Here is a 24,457-nt window from a genome sequence, read left to right as displayed (position 1 = left end):
ATTTGTAGGTTGGATATTCTTCTTCACCTGAGTTCTTGTTTCCTCTAAGTGGCTCTAAACATTGTAGTATTTTACCCACTACAATATCAATGCAATCTTCAACCCTTTTTGTACTTTTGTTGAAGCAATTATAGCCTTTACTCTTGGCTGAGCATCCAAGAAATATACCCTCATCAACTCAAGAGCCAAAATTTCAAAGATATTTATCATTTCTCTTGAATACTTTGAAGTGCTTCATTGATGTTGGTCTCCCTTTCCATAATTCATAAGGAGTCTTATAAATGTTAGGCTTGAGTTGTGTTATGTTTTCTAGATAGACTACTTCTTGTGTTGCTTCTCCCTAGAAGGTGTGTGGAACCTCCCCTTCATCCACAATTGTTTTGGAAATCTCCTGAATTGTTATGTTCTTTCTCTATACTACTCCATTCTATTGTGGTGTTTTGGCTACTAAGTGTTTCCTCCTTATGCCATGTTATTCACAAAATTATTCAAACTCTATGGATGTGAATTTTCCTCCCCTCTTTAATCTTAAGCATTAAATATTTATATATTTTCTCATTTTCAACATGAGCTTTAAATATCCTAAAAAAGTTTAGAGCTTCTGATTTTTCTTTCAACAACATTATCCAAGTGGCCCTAGTAAATTCATTAATAAATAAAATAAAATAACTTTCTCCTCTTGGCTCTTTGTTTTTGTGGGACCACAGATTTCAATTTGAAATAGCTCCAGAGGTTTAGAGGATGAGAGTTCCTTTGTCTTAAACTGAGTCCTTGTCTATTTGTCAAACTAACAGAACTTGTAGACTAGACTTTTGGTCTTTGACTGATCTGAAATCACTCATAAATGACCTCAGAGAAATAATGAAGGTATTACAAACTCAAGTGTTGGGCTGTGCCTATGTTATTTTATGCAACGGATTGATAAGATTGCGAAATACATAGACACTGAAATAGTAAGAGAACACAGTAAGCAAACACATAAACACAACAAATTTAATAAGGAGTTCACCCAATCCTCCTAGGCTACGTCTCTCGATCCAGCCTTCAGTGGTGGCCTTTCTATTGTGTCTTAAAGCAGAGTTTTTACAATAAGGAGCTCAATTTGAGTCTCACTTAACAGATGATGATTAGTAGGATTGTACTTGGATTCCCAAAGTCTTTAGAGTACATAGACTCCCATTATTAAATCTCGACCTCAATTGGTCTAAGTGGTATGAGTCCAATTTGGTACTCAATACCTGACAGGTATACACAGAAGAGTTGCTTGAACCTCTCAAGCCTTCTCTAGAGTTCATAGACTCTCAGACTCTCTCTGTCTCTGTATGCTCGATGCTGCCTTTCCTCTGCAGGTCAACTCGACTTCTTTGTTCTCTGCAATTCACTTCTTTCTTGCATTTTGGCTTTCTGCTTCTCTTTCTCTGTCGCCCTTACTCTTTGTCTGTTCATGGCTTAAAGCCAATCTGCTCCGTGACTATTTGTTTCCGCTTCCTGGCTCTCTATATCTCTTTCCTCTATCTGCTTGAATTCCCCTGCTCTGCGTCATCATCACTGTGTAACGCTTCACAAAGAGGTGGCCACTTGTTTTCTCACGAACTGAGTGTTAATTCTCTTTGAACAGTCGTTATTTCCATTGCTCCAAGATTTCCCGTGAAACTAATTCCTTTGCCAACTCATCGATCATGTCGGACCTCAAACTTTATATGACTCAGCCTATTTCCTCATCAAATCTGGTCATCCATCGGATCATTTCTCCGCCGTTGATCTAGAGCCTCTAGATCCTATGGTCTCCGTCCATATCGAGCGGGTAAGTAGCATGCCCTTTACTCATCTAATGTGAGTGGTTTTCTCTCTCATCCATTGGACATGTGTCGCCCAGTGTATGGAATCGGGCGGGACTCAGTCGAACTCACTTACCACTTGAAGCCCTTCTGATATCCCACTGGTTTTAGCGCGGGACCCACTTTCTGACGGAATCGATGATTTCTATATGGTTTTATGCTCTTCCTCGTGATCGAGCGCTTGGGGGCTTTCCTTCACTGAGGGGATGCCCTGTGATACGCGATTAGCACTTTAGCACTAATCGTGAATCAGAAAATGCCTCTGTTTTTGGATATGACCTCTCGTTTGTCAATTTGTGCCAGTGCACAGTCACCATGGGCCAACGGTCTGCGCGCTTTAACCGATGGTCCTCGTTGTTCTGTGCTGACCACAAATTGCCATTGTTTAGAGGTTATTTCTGATAAGCTCGATATCCATAAGATTTTGAAGCTTTACATAATTTGAAACATTCATGAAAACTTAGAGAATGTTTAAGGATCTAATTCATATCATGGCCTTCCCACTGAAAAATCTTTTGGACCACCAAAAGTTGGTTTTCAAGCATCGACTAAGTGAGGGTATAGTTGTCTCACTTGTCCCATCTCTATCCACTTTGCACTGCTTGGCTTTGAACCCTGGAGTCCAATCCTAAGGTGCTCAACATCTCCCTTGCCTGTCGTCCTTACCTTTCTGTCCATAACTATATCTTCATGCAATTCATTGAGATACTCAGGTAACAGATCATGAACAGAAGGCAATTGACTTTGCTCTTCAGGATCATCAATTAATGAAGGTTCAAATAGTCTCAAGTTGTCTACATTAATGACTGAGTAGATGTGAATGTAAGCTAGTAAATCAAGGTGAAAAGCATTCTCACCAATTTTATCAAGTATCTTGAAAGGTCCATACCTTATTGGCTTTAGCTTTTACCTTCACCTTGCATTCTGTCTTTGTTGATATACAGCCAGACTTGATCACCAACTTGGAATCTATGCTCCATCTGATGCTTGTCATGCCTTGCCTTGTATTTGGCTTGGCTCTTTTCCAGTTGTTCCTGTACTGCCTAGTGAATCTCTTGGATTTGTTCAATGAACTTGGTTGCCTTGTCCACATCACTGTTTCCCCCAACTGCTATGTCTTTACCAAAGAGACAATCCAAGGGAGACCTTGGTGTGAAACCAAAACAGGTCTCAAAATGAGATCTCTGTGTAGAAAAATGTTTTGCTCGGTTGTAGGCATGTTGCACATAACACAAATGTTCATCCCAAAGTTTGGGATGCTTGCTGCAATAGCCTTTGAGCAACTGGATCACTGTCCTGTTGACCACTTCTATCTGGCCATCTATCTGTGGATGAAAGGTTGTGCTTTTCTTCAGTTTGGTGTCCATCAGTTCCCACAGACTCGACCAAAACTTCCCAACAAATCAGGAATCTCGATCAGATACAATGGAAGTGGGTAATCCAAAATGAACCCATACATGCTGAAAGAACAATTTTGCAGTTTGTTCAGCTATAATCTGTTTATTACAAGGTATCAAAATACACATTTTGCTGAACCTATCCACAACAACATATAAATAGTCATGAACTTTCCTAGATTTAGGCAATCCTCCAACAAAGTCCATGGAAACACTTTCCCAGGGATGAGAAGGAACTGGTAGTGGAGTGTACAAGCCTAGTTTTCTATTGTTGGGCTTTCTTTTAGCAGACATGGTACACCCTCTTACATATCTAGAAACCGTCTCATTCATTTTTGGCCAATAACAAAATCTTTGCAGCTGTGCAACCATTTTACTTACCCCAAAGTGACTTGATATTAGGGAAGTGTGTGCTTCTTGAATTATCTTTACTCTTTCAGTTTGTGGAATGCATAGCTTCCCACAATGATACAAGAGTTGGTCCTTAATGTGATAATCCAATTCTTCTACTCGTTTTCCTTGACTTAAAGTTGCATATACATCTTTAAAATCTATATCTTGAGCATATTGTTCAATGTAGCTCTCATGCAATACTGAGTTATGCTTAAGTATAGTAGATGCATTTATAATTGGTCTAGATAACATATCTACAACTTTATTGTGTATGCCCTTTTTATATCTGATGACTAAATGAAACTGTTGTAGAAAACCCATCCATCTATAGTGTCTTGATTGTTGCAACTTAGTTTGGGAGTGTAGATATTGAAGTGGTTGATGATCAGTATGTATAACTGTCTCTTTGCCCATTAAGTAATGTTTCGACTTTTTCACACTCTGTACTAATGCATACAATTCTATATCATATGTGGGATATTTAACTACTACAGAATTAAATGTCTCAGAATGATAACATATGGGTTTACCATGTTGTATCAATACTGCTCCCATGGCATAGTCACTGGCATCCATTTGGATCTCAAATGGTCTTTGAAGATCAGGTAGTGCTAGTACTAGTGCTGTACTAATCTTTTCTTTCAAGGTGTCAAAGGCTTTCTGTGGTTTTCCTCCCCACTAAAACACCTTGTTCAATCCTATTAAAGCATGTAAGGGAGTTGCAATTAAGGAAAAGTTAGAAATGAACTTTCTCCAATATTGTGCTACTCCTAAGAAGCTTCTAACTTCTGTAGTAGATTTGGGTTTAGGCTAGTTTACAGTGGCTGCCACCTGAGAGGGATCTATCTTCAATTCACCACCCCCTACTATATGTCCCAAATAATTCAAAGATGTTTTTCCAGTGGGTTTAGGCTAGTTTACAGTGACTGCCACCTTAGAGGGATCTATCTTCAATTCACCACCCCCTACTATATGTCCTAAATAATTCAAATATGTTTTTCCAAATTCACATTTTGAGAGTTTAACATAAAGTTTTTCTCTTTTCAAAACATCTAGTGTCTACTTAACATGCTTTAAATGTTATTCCCACGTTTTGCTAAATATAAGAATGTCATCCAAATATACAATAATAAAATCATCAAGAAAAGGTCTGAGTACATTATTCATTATTCTCATGAAAGTAGCAGGAGCATTAGTTAAGCCAAAAGGCATAACCAGCCACTCATACAATCCCTGCTTTGTTTTGAAAGCAGTCTTCCATGCATCTTGTTCTGCAACCCTGACCTGATGATATCCACTATGCAAGTCTAACTTGGAAAAATAAACAGCTTCCTTTAACTCATCTAATAGATCATCTATGCGAGGAAGGGGATAACGATTTTTTATTGTTATCTTATTCAGTGCTCGGTAATCAATGAACATTCTCCACGAGCCATCTTTCTTTTTCACCAAAACGATTGGAGAACAACATGGTGATGTGCTAGATCTGATGAACCCCTTCTTGAGCAACTCCTACACCTACTTCTTGATTTCTGTATTCTCTAAAGCGAACAACATGTACTTTCCGATGTTAGGCAATGGAGCATCTTGCTGCAAATTAATATCATGCACTATTTCCTTTTTGGGTGGCAGACCTTTAGGTTCTTGAAACAAGCTATCATACTCTGAAACAACTTTTTCTAAATCAGCTTGCTGTTTAGCATCACAGCCCTCAAATACATTGGTTTTATCAGGTTTCTTTTCTTTTACAACCATCAGTAAAAATTGTTTGCATGAATTTACAATTCATTTCATCTGCCATGATTTTATGAGAGGATAATTATTCTTGAGCTTATCAGCTCTTACAATATATTTGATTCCATCTTTAATGAGGAGATACTTGTTCTCAGCTCTATAGAAAATAGATTTTCTATCATACAAGTAGGGACTTCCTAAAACAATTCCACATATATCCAAAGGAACTATATCTAACTCAACCTCACCTACAAATGCTAACCCAAAAGAAAACTTAAGTTTACATTGTCTAGTCACTTGTAGTTGTTTTTTATCACTTAACCATCCTAATGGGTATGGTTTCTTGTGAGGTGTAGTCAGTAATCCAAACTTCTTTACAATTGCTTCAAAAATTAAATTTACTTGTGAGCCACTATCAAAGAAAGTATCAATCTTTTGATGCTTGGAAATAACTCGAATATGGAAAGCTCATGTCTTTTTCTCTCTTTTTCTTCATTAATAGTGGATTCTGCAGAATTACTAGTAGATGCTTCAGAATTTTTACCTTTTATACCTGTGGCTACAATTGTTGTTTCATCTCCTGAGTCTGACCCCAAATCTTTCTGAATAGCTGCAACAATCTTCTTTTTCTTGCCCTCGAACTTCTTAGGTCTCAGCTCCGGATGTAGGATCCAACAGTGCTCATCATCATGCCCATCCTTCTTACAGTGAGTGCATAAAGACTTGCTTTTCTATGCAGTGTTGGCCTTTCTCTCTTTCCATTTCTGTTTTCTTTTCTCCTTATTCTTGTTTGCAATGGGCTTGGATGATCCCCAAACTTCTGGGTTCCCATTCTTTCCTCTAGCTTCTAGATGCGTAGCCTAAACCGATACCTCATCTATACTAGTGGGATTAAACATGAGGATAGTGTGCCTCATGTAGCTATGTAGACCACCTATGTACTTCAACAGAGTCTCAGGTGAGTCTAAAGAAATTCCTAGAATCAAAGCTCTTTTCATAAATTCTTGGGTGTAACCTTGTACACTTTGCACTTTCAATTGGTGAAGAGTTTCCCAGCTCATCATGGCTTGTTGCATGTAAGCTAGTGGATAAAACTGATTTTTGATTGGAGAAACAAATTCACTCTAGACAGAAAGAATCTTACCATGTTTCTTCATGTCAGCTTGTGTCTTGCCTTCCCATCATACCAAGATAGTGCCTCCAAGGTGTAGGTTGGTTAGCTGAATCTTACTCTTGTCTGAGTCGATACTCTGCACTCTGAAATAAACATCAATCTGTCTGATCCAATTATCCAACTTTTCTGCATTCAACTCTCCATCATATATTGGTAAATCAAATTTAACATCTAATTTAATCAAAGATGTCTTCTTTTTATGTTCAGGGCTATTAGGATGTGTGACAAAGCTTTCTTCTTTCCCTTTGCCTTTTGAGTGGTCATGGATGAGAGACTCTTCTTCTCCTTTATCTTGTTTGGAACCTGATGAATCTTCATCTTTATGTTTCCTAAAGTCCCTATACAATTCCTTTACCATGGACCTCATGGCCAAGAAACTATCTATAAATTGGGGGTCTGGTCCCAAGGGACTTTCTTCTGACATTTTCTTTTAAGGATAGGCTCTTCCAATTTACGGGTTAGTTTCAACCAACTCTCCTTCTCCTAATTTAAGCTTTGATCTAGTTAGCATTCAACAACAAAAATCTAGCACAAGCTTGTCTAACCTTAACAACCACAAGCTCTGATACCACTTGATCTGAAATCACCCATAAATGACCTCAGGGAAATAATGAAGGTATTACAAACTCAAGTGCTGGGGTGTGCCTATGTTATTTTATGCAATGGATCGATAATATTGCGAAATACACAGATACTGAAACAGTAAGAGAACACAGTAAGCAAACACATAAACACAAAACATTTAATAAGGAGTTCACCCAATCCTCTTGGGCTACGTCTCCTGGTCCAGCCTTTAGTGGTGGCCTTTATATTGTGTCTTAAAGTAGAGTTTTTACAATAAGGAGCTCAATTTGATTCTCACTTAAAACAGATGATGATCAGTAGGATTGTATTTGGATTCCCCAAGTCTCTAGCGTACACAAATTCCCCTTACTAAATCTTGACCTCAACTGGTCTCAGTGGTATGAGTCCAATTTGGTACTCAATACCTGACAAGTATACACAGAAGAGTTGCTTTAACCTCTCAAGCCTTCTTTGGAGTTCACAGACTCTCGGACTCTCTCTGTCTCTGTCTGCTCGATGCTGCCTTTGCTCTACAGGTCAGCTCGGCTTCTCTGTTCTCTACAACTCACTTATTTCTTGCCTTTCGGCTTTCTTCTTCTCTTTCTCTGCCTCCCTTACTCTTTGTCTATTAGTGGCTTAAAGCCAATCTTCTCCCTAACTGTTCGTTTCCGCTTCCCAGCTCTCTAGATCTCCTGCCTTGGTCCGCTTGAATTCCCCTGCTCTGCGTCATCATCACTATGTAACGCTTCACAAAGAGGTGGCCACTTGTTTTCTCACGAACTGAGTGTTAGTTCTCTTTGAACGATCGTTATCTTTGTTGCTCCAAGATTTCCCGCGAAACTGATTCCTCTGCAAACTCATCGGTCATGCCAAACCTCAAATCTTATATGACTCAGCCTATTTCCTCGTCGAATCTGGTCATCCATCGGATCATTTCTCCGCCGTTGATCTGGAGCCTCTAGATCCTACGGTCTCCATCCATATCGAGCAGGTAAGTAGCATGCCCTTTACCCGTCCGATGTGACTGATTTTCTCTCTCATCTGTTGGACGCATGTCACCCAGTGTATGGCATCAGGCGGGACTCGATCAAACCCACTTAATGCTTGAAGCCATTCTGATATCCTGTCGGTTTTAGCACAGGACCCGCCTTCTGACAGAATCAGCGATTTCCATACGGTTTTATTATTTTCCTTGTGACCGAGAACTTGGGGGCTTTCCTTCACTAAGGGGGGCACCCTGCTTTAGCACTAATCACGTATCAAAAATTGCCTCTATTTTTGGATTTGACCTCCTGTTTGCCAATTTGTGCCAGTGCATGGTCACCATGGGCTAACGGTCTGCATGCTTTCACTGAGGGTCCTCGCTGTTCTGTGCTGACCACAAATTTCCTTTGTTTAGAGGTTATTTCTGATAAGCTCGATATCCATAAGATTTTGAAGCTTAACATAATTTGAAACAGTCATGAAAAATTAGAGAATGTTTAAGGATCCAATTCGGATCATTGACAATATTGGCAAACCTCTGACTTCTTCTATTTTGTTGATCATTATTAGGTTGTCGAAGTTTATATGACAAAGTCTTATATGCCACAACTATGTTTAATTTATCTTACTTAGGTAGCATCTTACTCTGGAATCATAAAACACGTACACATTGTTATGAGTCCTGAATGCCTTCCCTACTAGCTTTCCACTATCTACTTCTCATATCTCACATGTTTAGAGTAAAAAGTCACTTCATAGCCATTGTCACACATTTTAATTAGACTGAGTAGATTGTGTTTGATACCCTCCATATACAACAAATTTTGGGCCTTGGTCCTCTCATCGACACTGGGCCTTGGTCCCTTCCCTTTAATTTGTATCGAAGCATTATTTTTGAAGGTAACATTTCCTTTATCTTTCTCTTTTAGAAACAAGAATTTACTCTTGTCCCCTTTCACGTGTTTAAAGCAGCCATTATCCACATACCATCTATTTTATCGATTATGCGCAAATATAGTAAGTTCACATTCCTCATTTTTCTCAGTCTTATGCTTCCATCTCCTCATGTTCTTAGGAATCATTGGATGATCAGTGGACTGTGTTTTGGAAGGGTGCTCAAACTGTCTTTTACACTCACTTTCCTTGTGGCCAAAATTATTACACTTGAAACATTCATTTTCATCCATTAGGGGAGAGAAAGGTTTTCTATTCTCGAGAGTTATGAACTCTAGGATTTGATAATTTCTAAATATGATTTTTTCATCTCTTTCAACTTTAAAAATTCTACAATTAATGGCTTTATGTCCAAATATATGACATTTATAACAATTTCAACATAACAACTTTAGGTACCTGATATTTAAAAATTGATGAGCCTGAGCTAGTTTCTTCTACCTTTGTTGTCCTGTTGATTTATTTATATATATGTGTGGAGGAATATTTGATAAATTTGCATTCTTTCTCCAATGTTGAGTGCTTCTCTCACTTATTTTTGTTTATATTCATTGACTCTTCCTTATAACACCTTTGTAGAGCTTTGGAGGCTTTCAAATCCTGTGGACCTGAAATTTGTATTTTCTTTAGAAGACTTTTGTGATTCAAAGTATCCCAAAAATGCCTTGTTCTCTAGAGAATTTTGATTGCTCGAAATTCTATTCAATTTCTCTGTTACTTCAGCAAGTTTCCTATCTGAATCCTTCTCAATTTTGGACTTATCAAGATCTGTTCTCAAAGATATGATTTATGTTTCTGGATTGTGACAATTATCTTCCCATTCAAGGATTAGTTCATCTAGAACCTTTTCCTTCCTTTTTGCTTCCTCTAGCGTGAATTTTAGGGACAAAATTTCTCCTTTACAAGTTTTTGGAATCATATCCTCTTATTTTTTTATCAACTCTTGTTTCAAGAGTCTATTCTCATCCTCTAGTTTCTCACAGTTATTTTTTTTCCTTCTAATTCATGTGCTAGGCTATATTTGCTTTTGATGGCTTCTTCAATTTTTTCTCTTTAATAAAGAAACTCCTCATTGTGAGAGTTGCACATATCCTCTTCAACTCACAACAACTTCTCTTTCTTGCCTTCTTTAATTCATCAAGAGCAGTGGTGAGCTCCCCTTCGAGATCCACTACTCCTTCATCTTCTTCCTCAAGGTTTGAGTCATTCTTAGATTTAGAATCAACTTCAAGTGCCATGAGTAAGCATTCATTGGGCTCACATTTTGAAGAATCTTTTTTCTTTGCTTCTAATGTAGAACTCTCCCCTTTGGAGTGGATCTCTTGATTAGATTCATACCTAAAACATCCTTGGTGATCTTTTTTCTCCTTGTTCTTCTTAGACACTTTAGATATTGCCTCCTTTGGTTCAGTCTTCTCCTTTACTAATCTAATCTCATAGGTTGTGAGAGTTCCATGTAGTTGGTCCATTTTGAGATTCTTCAAGTTATCATCTCCTCAATGGCTATGATTTTGGCATTAAATCCCATAGGAAGATATCTCAAAACCTTTTCAATGATTAATTCCTCTTTGATATCTTCACCAAGTCCTCTAATAACGTTTGTTACTTCATCAACTTTAAGGATATATTACGCTATACTTTATTCTTCATTCATCCTTAAGCCCTTGAATCTCATTCTAAAGCTTTGAAGCTTGGCTTGCTTAACTTTTTCATCTCTTTCCTAACTCTTATTAAGATTGTCTCATACTTTCTTGGCTGACTTATAGTGCATTACCTTTACTAGTTTAAATTTAGTAAGACCAAAGAGAATGCCATTCTTCGCCTTTCCATTGTTCCCATAGACCATTTTACCATTTTAATTTATAGGAGGGGCTGATGGTGTTAGGGTAATATAATTTAGGGTTGAAGTACCTCCTTCCCATTATTCATTTCGAGAATTTGATGGTCAATTTTAGCCTATGTATCACCAAGGCGTCATAGCCTAAAGGCTTTCTTGTCAAAGGAGCCATTTAGTTCTTGAATTCTTGTGTTGAAGACAAGTTTGAACGTTTGGGAGGTTTTTTGCATCCAGATTCAGGTTTAGATCATATTGTAGGTGCTTTCATTTGAAAGTGCTCATAATAATCTTTCCAACGGTATATCTGGTTCTTCAAACCAACTTCTAGATCAAAAGATAGAGTAAGTTGAAGTTTTTCTCCTCAAAACTAGAAAACAAAGGAAAAACATGAAAAAATTCTAAGTTTTGGGTATTTTCCTTCTGCCACGTGTAAGATCGGGGTGACATTGGAGAATTTATGATGTTTTCATATCGGAAGGATACGTAAGAGGCAACTTGGAGCAATTGGAAATTGAAAATTGGAGGTCCAGGGAAATCGAAAGTCGCATATCGCATGATGAAGGAATATGGCATATCTGCAATCAAGGATCGACCAATTCCAAGTCCAAGGCATATCGCATATCAACAATCAACAATCGGCGGCTCAGACAGTGTGACTACATTTAAAAAGTGCGATATGAAATTTTGCTATATACAAAGGGGCCAATAGTGTTAAATTGTTGGGAAAAAGTGTCAATAGTTTTAAACTCCCAAGGAATGCCTATACAAATTAACAAAGAAATTCATCACAAAACCAAAGCAGGATGGGCCTTTTCTCTCTCCTCTAGCGAGATGTGTGGTGCAATATGATTGGTTTTGATAAGGGACACATGGTAGAATATGATTGGTTCTGATAAGGGACACGTGGCAGAATATGATTGGTTCTGATAAAGCTACGTGGGATCCGACATTAGCATGACATGGCAGTACAGAAGGACATGTGGCAGGAAATTTTGGCATTTTGAGGGGTCCTATGGGAGAAAATCAGGGTGACATGTGTCACCACTCACGATGTGCCATGTGGCAGTGATGACGTCATATTAGAGGTCGCAAATCGAAGGTTGAGGATATCAACATTTCGTAACACTTGCCACTTGAAAAGCTCTAATTGAAAAGTTCTGATAGAGGGGCTAGTGCGCGGTCATTAAGATTTAAAGAACTAAGGGCTTAAAGAAGTTTATAAAGGAAAATAGCCCCCGACAGCTAATAAAAAGCCTTAGCACCTCAAGGCTAGGTGGAATGGTCACAACCCTTAGTCTTATGGCAAAGAAATGCAGGAAGGGCTAAAGCAAAGGGAGCTAGGATAAAAGAGAAAATTCACATTAAATTACATTATAAAGGGGCACCGATAGCATTAATTCGACAGTCATTGGCCCAGTTATATAACAAAATAAAGGCAAAAGGAGAAAGCACAAGGGGCTAAAGAGTATCAGTCAAACAATAAAGCGGAAACTTCTCCAATAAGACCATGCATAAGTGTTAACAGATAGATGGGTCGGCAACTATTGAAATCGCAGGAAAAGAGGGGATGATAGTTTGGAATGGGAAGCTCACAGCTTGTGCAAAAACAACTACAACCACTCCAGATTTAAAGGCAGAGGATCAACATTAATGAACCAATTTCAGATTTGAAGGCTAAATATTTTCCCAACAGTTCCAGATTTCTTGCACTTTTCCAGTGATTGTTTTTATTTTTAGTATATTGTTCAGTTATTTTTTCCAGATAGTCAGTGACATATTTCCTTCAAATATTCAACAGAATGGCCAAATTTGTCCAAAATTCCTATTATTTAGTTTTGTTTTAGAAATATCTACATGTTTTTAGTAGATATTATTTTTGTAATGAGTTTGATTTGAAGTCTGAATTTATTCGAGACAATCTATAAATATGTTGTAATAAGACTTATTAAGGGTTGGAATGTGTTGGATTATGTTGGATTATGCATGAAGAAAAGAGTTATACATTGATGTAAGCCATGGATTGTACTCAAAGTGATCAATTTACAGAAATATAGAGAGTTTTGTTCTAGGATTCCCATGTCAAGAAATTGGTGATGTGTTCTTTCATGTAAAATTGTTTATTTTCCTTAGTTTCCATATGTTTTTCCCCTCCTTATTGTTGCAAGAAGATTAAGGGCTGAATTTTCTTAAGTGTACTTTGCTCTGGCTTGTTAACAATATCAATGTTTTCTTCTGATATTTAAGTATAGAATTCATCTGTGTATGCTCTATATTTAAATTGATCCTAAATCTGATTCATCTTATTCATACCACAAGCACTCTATAAGATCCAGGAGTTTTTCTACCCTGCCTTGTTACAGTTCCTCTATCATTTTATGATTGATTACTCAAAAAATTTATGACTCCATTCCCAATGGACTTTTCCAGCGTCTTTCAACTAAACTTTTGAAAAACCCTACCCGAACTTAAATAACTAGCCTAAAATTTGAAGCAGAAATGTAAATCAAATAGAGAGATCCCTCTCTAAAGCTGGAAGGGCTAGATCCCAGCTTTAAAAGTGGTTTTGTGGTTACCTTTAGGTTTCTCTCCTTAGCCTAGGGAAATTACGAAGTGATAACATTATGGCGACCATACTGGGGACACGAAAGGTTCTATCTTCCACAGGAAAGATCATCAAGTTTTACTTCTGATTGTTGATGGTGCACAGTGATCAGATACAAGAAGGCTGAAACATTCACCTGGTGATTCCAATCATTGTTACATTCATATTTAGAGACTCCACTCAAGAACGAAACTTGTTGACAGAGGAATGGAAGGACATTTCAAAAAAATCAGGTATCAGGTATCTTTTGTCCTTTCCTGAAAATGTCAAAAGGATTTTCCTTTACTTGTTGTATCCAAACGAAGATTACAAATCTGCACATAATTCTCCTTTTAAAATTGTATATCATTCCTTTGAAGCTGCAAATGCATCTCCTTATTGTATTAGTGATCCTGAACAAGATCCAAATGATAATCATAGTCAAATCAGTACAATTCCATCTCAAAAAAACACAGTCATGGTTGCTACCCGATATGCTCCATTAGATCTGCAAGCTCCTTTACATGATTTACCACAAAACTATGGTCAAAGGTTGCCTAAATTTGATGGCACTGGACCCACTACAACACAACAACACATAGACAAAATGGATGACTTTGTAGATGTTGAAGAAGTTGATTTTTATGATGTTAAGATGAGGCTTTTTGCCCAAAGCCTAGTTGGAGAGGTCAGAAAATGGTACAGAGGACTAGCGGTAAGTCAATATTGTTAATCTTCAATAGTTTGAGCACACTTTCCTTGATAGATGGGAGGTTAAAAGTAACCCTTTCCAGATTATGGTTGAGTATAAGAATCTAGAGAGGCAATTGAGAGAATCAATTCAAGATTTCTCAACTAGATTCAATAAGGTTTACAATTCCATCCCAACAGACATAAAGCCTCCCCCATGATTTGCTTTACTTCACTGTTTGGATGGATTTGGTGTAGAGATAGCATATCAATTAAGGGAAAGAAACCTAGCAACTTTGGAAGAAACCCAGAAAAATGTTGCTGATATAGAAGCAAATCTGTTGATCAAAAGAGCCAAAATGGAAGTTGAAAGAAGGGGAGTGGTTAAGGAGGATTTTCCTCCATCATCGGACAATAAGCTGGATGCATCGGTGAAAATCATGCAGAGGTTGATGGAAAAATTCACTTTGCAAAACAAACCTACTGTTAGGGGGAAATAAAGAAGACCTCATTTCCAAGAAGATTTTGAAGAATAAGGAGAGATTGTTGATTCATGTCAACATCGACTACATACTGATTGTTTTATATATTCACTTGAAGACAACAATGGAGAAAATGAAGAAGATATTGAATCAGACTCTTTCAGTTTAAAATCACAGCCATTGAGTAACCATGAGATTGAAGATGTGGTTGGAGGGTTGAAACATGAAGAACATTGTGAATTAATTCAAGGTGGTTTTGTGCCATTAAGTTTTGGTTCATTTGAGTTCTTGAAGAAAAATGTTAAAACTATCACTGGAGCAAAGGATGGTGAGCTTAGAGAGGGGCCTATAGTCTCTTTGGAACCAATACACAATAAATTGCATCAGCCCTTTTCAGTTTTCAATGATCCAATAACTAATCTTTTGGATGGTTTATTAGTCAGCTATGAACTTGAAAATAGGGGTGATGAAGACTTAGTTTGGCAGCCAACATCATTGTTTTGTCCAGTAGTGGTTTCATTACAAAAGTCACATGAAAATTTGTAGCCCTATCATGACAGCTATAAGTTGAAATTGCATAAAAGAAAGAATGCATATAAAGGTTTGTATTCTCAGTATGTAGACCACCTAGAGAAAAATTGTAATCTATCAGATGAGCTGAATTTCAGTGATCATTCATTTCAAGATCCTTTTACAAGCTTCTTGGAATCATCAGTCAAGGTAGATCTTGTTTTGTTCACCAGTGCAAAGATTGGATTCAGTTTGAGATTTGAGTTGCCATTCTCTTTCTTCTTCTGTCTGCTCAAGGTAACTGTGAGCATAACTTAGTCAAGTAGCCATTTGCTTAATTGGCTACATTGGAGAGAAGAGATAACCTAGTGTATATAATTTCAGCAGGTGTGGAATACCATCATGAATGTTTGAAGCCCAAGGAGAAGGCCTAATACTTTGGTGATGTGTTGTCAAATTTGTTATTTCCATTAAATTTTTTAGTTTTGTAACCAGTTTTTTATCTCCATTGCCTAAGGGAGAAGGCTATTAATCTACGGTGTTCTTGACACCTCACAAGGAGGATGCCATCCCCATTGGAGCCGATGTTGGGGTCATATAATTTAGGGTTGAAGTGTCTCCTTCCTATTATTCATTTCGAGAATTTGATGGTAAATTTTAGCCTATGTATCACTAGGGTGTCATAGCCTAAAGGTTTACTTGTCAAAGGATCCATTTAGCTCTTGAATTCTTATGGTCAAGACAAGTCTAAAAGTTTGGGAGTTTTTTTGCATATAAAATCTAGTCTAGATCATATCGCAGGTGTTTTCATTTGAAAGTGCTCAGAAACATCTTTCCAGCAGTATATCTGGTTCTTCAAACCAAGTTTGGGATTAAAATATAGAGCAATTTGAAGTTTTGCCCCTAAAAACTAGAAAACAAAGGAAAAACATGAAAAATTCTATGTTTTGGGTATTTTCCTTCCGCCACGTGTCAGCTCCATGTGACAACGAAGAATTTTTTATGTTTTCTTATCGGAAGGATATGTAAGAGGCACGTCGGAGCAAGTGGAAATCGATGAACGAAGGTCCAAGGCAATCACATATCGCATGTTGAAGGCATGTGGCATATCAGTAATCAGCGATCGACGAATTACAAGTCCAGGGCATATCGCATATTGGTAATCAGTAATCAGGAGCTCAGACAATGTGACTACATTTAAAACGTGTGATATGAAATGTTGTGATATACAAAGGGGCAATAGTGTTAAACTGTCAGGAAAAAGTGCCGGTAGTGTTAAACCACTGGGGAATGCCTAAACATATTAACAAATAAATTCATCACAAAACGAAAGCATGATAGGCCTTTTCTCTCTCCTCTAGTGACACGTGTGAAGAAATATGATTGGTTCTGATAATGAACACATAGTGGAATGTTATTGGTTCTGATAAGGGATGCATAGCATAATATGATTGGTTCTGATAAAGATACATGGCATCTAACGTTAGCATGACGCTGCAGTACAGAAGTACACGTGGCAGGTAGTTTTGGTGTTTTGAGGGGTCATATGGGGGCAAATCAATGTGACATGTGTCATCACTCATGATTTGCCACGTGTCAATGATGACGTCATATCGAAGGTCTCAAATCAGAGGTTTAGGATATCGGTGTTTCGTAACACTTTCCTCTTCAAAAGCTCCTATTGAAAAGTTCTGATAGAGGAGCTAGCATGCGGTATTTAAGATATAAAGAAATAAGGGCTAAAAGTAGTTTACAAAGGAAAATATCCCTCGAAAACTAATAAAAAGCCTTAGCACCTTAAGGCTAGGTGAAATGGTCACAACCCTCGGTCTTATGGAGAAGAAATGCAAGAAGGCTAAAGAAAAGGGAGCTAGGATAAACGTGGAAATTCAAATTAAATTATATTATAAAGGGGCACCAATAGCAACAATTCAACAGTCATTGGACCAGTTATATAACAAAATAAATGCCAAAGGAGCAAGCACAAGGAGCTAAAGAGTATCAGTCAAACAATAAAGTGAAAACTTCTCCAATAAGACCATGAAAAAGTGTTAATAGATAGATGGGTAGGCAATTATTGAAATCGCAGGAAAAGAGGGGATGATAGTTTGGAATGGGCAACTCATAGCTTGTGCGAAAACAACTACAACCACTCCAGATTTAAAGGGAGAGGATGAGGATTAATGAACCAATTTCATATTTGAAGGCTAAATATTTTCCCAATAGTTCCATATTTCTTTCACTTTTCCAGTGACTATTTTTATTTTTAGTATATTGTTCAGTTATTTTTTCTAGACAATCAGCGACATATTTCCTTCAAAGATTCAACATAATTGCCAAATTTGTCCAGAATTCCTATTATTTAGTTCTATTACTGAAATATCTACATGTTTTTAGTAGATATTATTTTTGTAATGAATTTGATTTTAAGTTCGAATTTATTTGAGACCATCTATAAATATGTTGTAATAAGACTTATAAAGGGTTGAAATGTGTTGGATTATACGAAGAAAAGAGTTGTACATTGATGTAAGTCATGGATTGTACTCAAAGTGATCAATTTACAGAAATACAAAGAGTTTTGTTCCAGGATTCCCATGTCAAGCAACGAGTGATGTGTTCTTTTATGTAAAATTATTTCTTTTCCTCAGTTACTGATATGTTTTTCCCCTTCTTATTGTTGCAATACGATTAAGGGCCGAATTTTCTTAGGTGTTCTCTTCTCTGGCTTGTTAACAATATCAATATTTTCTTCTGAGGTTTAAGTATAGAATTCATCCTTGTATTCTCTATATTTAAATTGATCCTAAATCTGATTCATCTTATTCATACCACAAACACTCTGTAATATCCAGGAGTTTTCTTACCCAACCCTGTTACAGTTCCTCTATCATTTTATGATTGATTACTCAAATTTTTATGACTCCATGCCCAATGGACTTTTCCAGCATCTTCCAATGAAACTTTTGAAAACCCCAACTCAAACTTAAATAACTAGACTAAAATATAAAGCAAAAATGTAAATCAGACAAAGAGATCCCTCTTTGAATATAGAAGGGCTAGATCCTAGCTTTAAAAGTGGTTTTGTGGTTACCTCTGGGTTTCTCTCCTCAGCCTAGGGAAACTACCGAGTGATAACAAATGGGATAGCATAATTAACTAATACAAAACTCCAAACATCTACACCTGAGGACATGACATAGGCTTCTGTCCTAACCTTCCAAAAGAAATATTTTATCCCATCATAGACTCTTGTCACTCATGTTATTATATATAGATATGAGGTTTGGAGTTGCAGTATATCTAGAGAGTCATGGAGGAAGACTGAACAAATGCAAAAACAATTTATAACCTACAACCTTAGGATTAAAGGAAATACTCCCTACCCTATCCTCGTGATTGAAGAAAGCCTTTTACCCATTGAAATCATGGTTATCAGTAGGTATATTATGCATAAGAAGAATTTATACATGTATGCCAAATGTTTTTCTAAAATTGCATCTAAATCTAGGCAAAAACCCACCTTCAACTCAAGTGAGGGTGGCATAAGGATACCTAGTCTTGGCTGGACCATTGGGGAATAAAAGAGGCGATCATCTTGTAAAATTAAGATAATATTAAACATATTATTACTTGAAAAAATGAGAAATTGTGGGGAAATAAGGAGCTAGAGGAAAAAAGGAAACTACAATATTATAAGGAGGTGATCAACCCCAATCTCAAAAACCAAAATTCTCTCTCTATCTTGACTAGTGTTAAGAAGAAAATGAACATTGCCAAGATTAGAACTAGTTCTCATTAGCTTAATTTATACATGTATGCTAAATTATTTTCTAAAATTGCATTTAAATCTAGGCAAAAACCCCACCTTTGACTCAAGTGACGATGACATAAGGATGCCTAGCCTTGGCTAGACCGACCACTAGGGAATAAAAGAGGATATCATCTTGTAGAATTAAGATAATATTAAATGTATTATTACTTCAAAAGGGAAAAATTATGGGGAAATAAGGAGCTAGACGAAAAAAGGAAACTATGATATCATGAGGAGGTGATCAACCCCAATCCCAAAAACTAAAACTCTCTCTCTATCTTGAGTAGTGTTGAGAAGAAAATGAACATTGCCAAGATTAGAACTATATCTCATGAGATTAATACATACATGTATGCCAAATGTCGTTCTAAAATTGCATTTAAATCTAGGTAAAAACCTCATCTTGGATTCAAGTGAGGATGACACGCTACCAACCTTCTTCAACTTTTAACTCAACAAAACTATGGTGATATGAAAGCTATAGTGATATGAGAGTACTTCTCTTATATCTTTATGATCGTAGAAATAAAAAATAAAATAAAAAATTATAATTAATTTCTTATTTTCTTAAAATTCAATAAAACATATAAATCTCAATGGAAGTATAAATCTCAATAGAAGTTAATAGTCGTCGTCATCATCATAAGTTGAAGTGTAACTTCTTTTAAAAAAATTGAATACCATATACTAAACTAAAAAGAGCATCACTTTTTTTTAAAACTTGAATTATTGAATTATATATATTAAAAATGATATAATAAATGATCCAAAATAAAGTTATCTCTATAATTCGTTTAAAAAAAAACACACAAAAAAACCAAATGATTATTTTAAATACTAAACTAAAAAGAGCATCACTTTTTTTAAAAACGTGAATTATTGAATTATATATATTAAAAATGATATAATAAATGATCCAAAATAAAGTTATCTCTATAATTCGTTTAAAAAAAAAAACAAAAAAAACCATATGATTATTTTAAATACTAAACTTTATTTATTTTATATATATTAATATAAGATTTCAAAATTAAATTTTAGAAGTGTAATGGGAAATACAGAATCAAATTTTAAAGCTAACACTATCTACTTTCAAAAATGGAAAAGTGAATTTACCAATATTTAACTCCAAAATTGCATTTTTGAAACTTGACATTAATATTTTGTAACTAAAACTATATTCTGCACTTCCAAAAAAAACTCAATTATAAATTTAATGAAAAACAAGTTTTTCTGTTTTTGTCTTTTTCTTAAATAAACACTATCTGCTTTCAAAAATGTAAAAGTGAATTTACCCATATTTAACTCCAAAATTACATTTTTGAAACTTAACATTAATATTTTGCAACTGAAACTATATTCTCAACCTTAAAAAAAATCTCAATTATAAATTTAATGAAAAACAAGTTTTTTTTTTTTCCAATACTTTATAAAACCATATTTATTTTAATGCTTTAACGCAAGGAAAATCAATATTGGTTAGTAAAACTAAATAATTACTGTTTTTAAAATATAATTTCACCAAAAATTGAAAAATCTCGTGCTTACACGTATGGAGAGGATAAAAAAATATGATTGGACAAAATAGATTTACATGGAGAGGAGTCTTACCTGCATCCCTGCCCTAATATGGTGGAGCCAGTTGGACATTGATCAACAGACGTCTTCAGGCCGTGTCATATGGCGGAGCCTGCTCGGCCGTTGTTCAGCCCTGGTCATATGGCAGAGCCTGCTCCGCCGTTGCTGAAAAGATGTTCTCTGATGCATGTGGTGCTCAGAGGGACGTCTGAAAGCAGCGAGGGCTCTTCTCACCCGTTCTCTTCATGCACTGCCGAACGTGGCCAGAGAATTCGGCATGGAAGACTTCCTGGCATTTAGCTGAGAATGCGCAGAGGAAGAGGTATTACACTTTCTATGAAGACTGCGACGGAAGGAACCTGGAAGCCCCGTGGGTGAACACATACATGCTCTCCCGCTCTTCTGCGAATTGGCAGAATGAGAGTGCCCAGAAGAAATGACTTTCTCTGTGGCGCCACCATTCGGTGCCCCGAAGATCGAGCCTGTGAACTTTTGTTGGACGACATTACAAGAGATAAAACGAGTTGAAGTGCTTCCTTTAGACTGGAGACTACCTGAAGGGTGCCCATTTATAAGCTTCTTTCCCCTCTACTGAATTTATGTTCCTTACAATTTGGTGCGCCATTAACGATTATTGCTTTGACTGACAATTAAATGTTCGCCGCCCTTTTTCTTATGGCGTCCCCAGGGGTTAAATTTGACGGGTGACCCTACCCGTCAACGAATTTTTTTATGACGTTTTTATTTATGACGTTTTTATTTTTAAACTGCCCATCATATGACTTTTAAAAATTTATTTGTACGAGTTTCATCTGTGCTATGTGAACTGGTTTGTTAAGAATAAAATCAAGCATAGCATATTTTTTTAATGGATTATTTATTTATTTTTAAACTGCTTCAAAGAACCTTTCACAATTAATTTATAAATTGAACCAGACTAAAGTTGACTGGGCTGCCCCCTGGAATAGTAAAGAGCTTGAACTATGTAAATGTTCAAAAAGTATATACAATATCACCATGTACATGTACAGAAATTAAATTTTGGACAGTTTCACCAAAAGAGGTAATTGTCAAAACACCACTATTACAAACATAAAAATAAAAGTGTCTATTTATTTATGTAGGTTTGTATTTTTTTTTTTTTAAATCAATGGATGAGATTGAATATTCAGAGAATATGCTTCTCATTCATAATAACATGGAAGGTGAAAATTGAAATAATAACATGGGGGTTGTGATTTCACCCTGCCCTCTTTTACCCCTGAAAATCGAAATTACCTTTTCAAATTTACTATACACATTATTAATATAACAAATAACATCTTGTAAATTCATCTTTTCAAATTCACCTGAAATTACCGTATTCAATTATCAAATTCATAAATAATATCCCAATCTACATAGATAAACATATACCAAGCAATTTTCACTTTTTTTATTTGTCCGCAAACACAGCACAAACGCTACGTTGCGGTCAGGCTACTGATATACTACCAGAGGCTAAAAAAAAAGCATAACCATTGAAACATGCGTCGCAGATAGCAAGCAAGTAAAACAGGATTATCCCTTCTATCTCAGAGAGTAATGCAACCTGTTTAACAAGATTTGTAACCGATAAAACTCGGATTTCGACCCATTACACAGATAATATGAAACTCGCGCAGAAAGTAAATGAATCTTTAGACTGCAAACGCATACATATATAAATCGCCATGCAACCTCTGGAATACATAGATAACAATCAAAGAGATAGAGTAATATCTGTAGCTTAACATTCACCGAGCGATAGAGTGCAAATGAAATCAGGGTTTATATTAAACAAAGGGGAAGCAGCGTGCTAGCGCTCAACCCGGCAACCATAGTCCACACAGTACATGTACCAAAGAAATTAAGCTAGTCATAAGCCACATAACCCTCAATCGAGGTATCAAATTGTGTAACAGGTTTACACGACCATTGTACAGGCCAATACAATACAGAGAAGTTGCAATAAGTATAAATACAAGCTCGCTGGTGAAACGCTCTACTGGGTTGCAGACTGTGGGGTATGTCCCTAGAGGAGCGGAGCTGATCCAAGGAACCCTCTCAAGTAGAGACGGATAACTTGAACTGGCATAAACACGTTCAGACAGTCACCGAAATTGACATGCAAACCTCCTACTCTGGTTTCAAATAACAATGGTGCGAAGGGTTGGACTTACCTGTGCCGATTGCACCTCCATGCCTGAGAGGGGCTAGTCTAGCCACCACCAACGGCGGCATAGAATCTTTAAGGTGAATCGAACCTGCAACACAAAAACCCATGAGTGAATGTTATTAGCTATGATTATCGGAGCTTACAGGGTGGAAACGAGGTTGGGGCAATAAGAAATCAACAATAGAAACCAAGTTCCCTGACCTGTAGGAGGGATCTCTGTCAAATTTCCGTGGAAGAAGCTGGTAGAAGGTAGGAGTTGCCGCAGGCCGGCTAACCCTCAAATTGCAGAGCTAATCCGAAAACGAAAACCTATCCAGATGAGCCAAAATGCGCCAACCCCGGTAGTAAGAAACTGGAAACAAATGCAAGGAACAGTGCTAGCCGTCCGATGAGATCGGCGGAGTCTCCACCCTCGATCACATCCGGAATCCCGAGGAGAGCCATACCGTGACGAGTTCAAGTGAAGGGGAGTACCATGAATTTATGTGTACAGAGATAACGTCGAGCTAATCCCAAGAAGGGTGGCTGATGTGTCCAGATCTGAGCGCACTCCAGTTTAACTCAACGCAGAAGGTGTTGTCACATAGTACCTTCCCTCATTAAAGGCCACCAGACCCCGCATGTGATGGAGCTGCCCATAGGTTATAAACTTATATATATATATAATTTATAATAAAAAAAATTAAACTTTTAATTTTTAAACATGCCCGTCAATATGACGGTTTTGAAAATGAACGACAAGTTGCGTATGACGTGGAGGTTTTAAATTAAAACGTATTTTACGGGGAAAAATGCCAAATACAGGCATACGGGCGTCAAATTTAACCCCTGGGTGTCCCCACGGGAAACCGGTTTCCTCGACCTTGGGAAGTTGCGGTGTCACATGAATAAGCCGAAACAACGTTTGGACCTCTCAGCGGTTCTTGAAAAAGAGAAAATGGGCGCGAATGGTGGCAGCAAAATGTTGAAACGACGGGCCACGGACCTACCTACAAAATCGTGGAAAAACGAGTGGCATTGGTGGACAAATATTTCAACCCTAACCCATCATTGGACTTCTCGCCAATATTTCGATGGGATTGCCAAAGGACTTACGAGTACGCTTTCCAAGAGGTGCCTCGACAAAAATCATTCCGGAGGTTGGAAATGGCTCTTTTTCAAACGAAAAAGAGTTCCCCCTTCCATCAATAGTGTAAAGCAATTACAGGGGTGTCAAAAATCCTCAGGCTATTTGCTTCATGCTATGGGATTTGAAAAACAAGTTCCTATGAATGGAACCTCTTTGGCGTGCTTCCAATCGTGCTAGAAACGTGTATTTATCAAAACGAGAGTTTGATTCTCTTTGGCTTGCCTCCCATCATAGCAGACGTCCAGACGTCTATGTGTGCGAAAGCTGGTTCGATTTTCTTTGGCTGGTTTCCAATTATAGAAAAGCCATGTAATAATATGGGTGGGGCTTTTTGCAAATCGATTCCAAACACCAAAACTCAAAAGTCCAGAGTTGATGATGGGACTTGTTTGTTTTTTTATTGCTTGTATTGGGATGGGAATTTGATTGGAATGTTTTAGTCTTACTTTATTTATCACGACCTCTATATTGTTGATCATTTTGAAAATAAACGTAATTTTCTCGATTATTATATAGAGCAGTGATTTATTTAATACATTTTTGGTTTTAATAATTCATAGGTAATATTTGGTTCACCACAGATTTTTTATTTAATACATTT

General features: G+C 36.9%; 1 long non-coding RNA gene across 1 annotated transcript; it reads right to left on the bottom strand.

Annotated features, from left to right (window-relative positions):
• Positions 1 to 22,318: 22,318 nt before the first annotated feature.
• On the bottom strand, positions 22,319 to 23,087 carry LOC149193860 (uncharacterized). Its single transcript, XR_016255003.1, has 3 exons — positions 22,929 to 23,087; positions 22,732 to 22,815; positions 22,319 to 22,639 (listed from the first exon to the last, which is right to left on the bottom strand). It is a non-coding gene; the product is annotated as an uncharacterized LOC149193860 (long non-coding RNA).
• Between the last annotated feature and the right edge of the window lie 1,370 nt (positions 23,088 to 24,457).

The sequence above is a fragment of the Pinus tabuliformis genome, chromosome 2_2 (genome assembly GCF_031772625.1).
Source record: "Pinus tabuliformis cultivar Carrire ecotype Pingquan chromosome 2_2, CPIR1, whole genome shotgun sequence".
Classification (NCBI taxonomy): domain Eukaryota; kingdom Viridiplantae; phylum Streptophyta; class Pinopsida; order Pinales; family Pinaceae; genus Pinus; species Pinus tabuliformis.
This window is presented reverse-complemented; position numbering and strand designations above follow the sequence as displayed.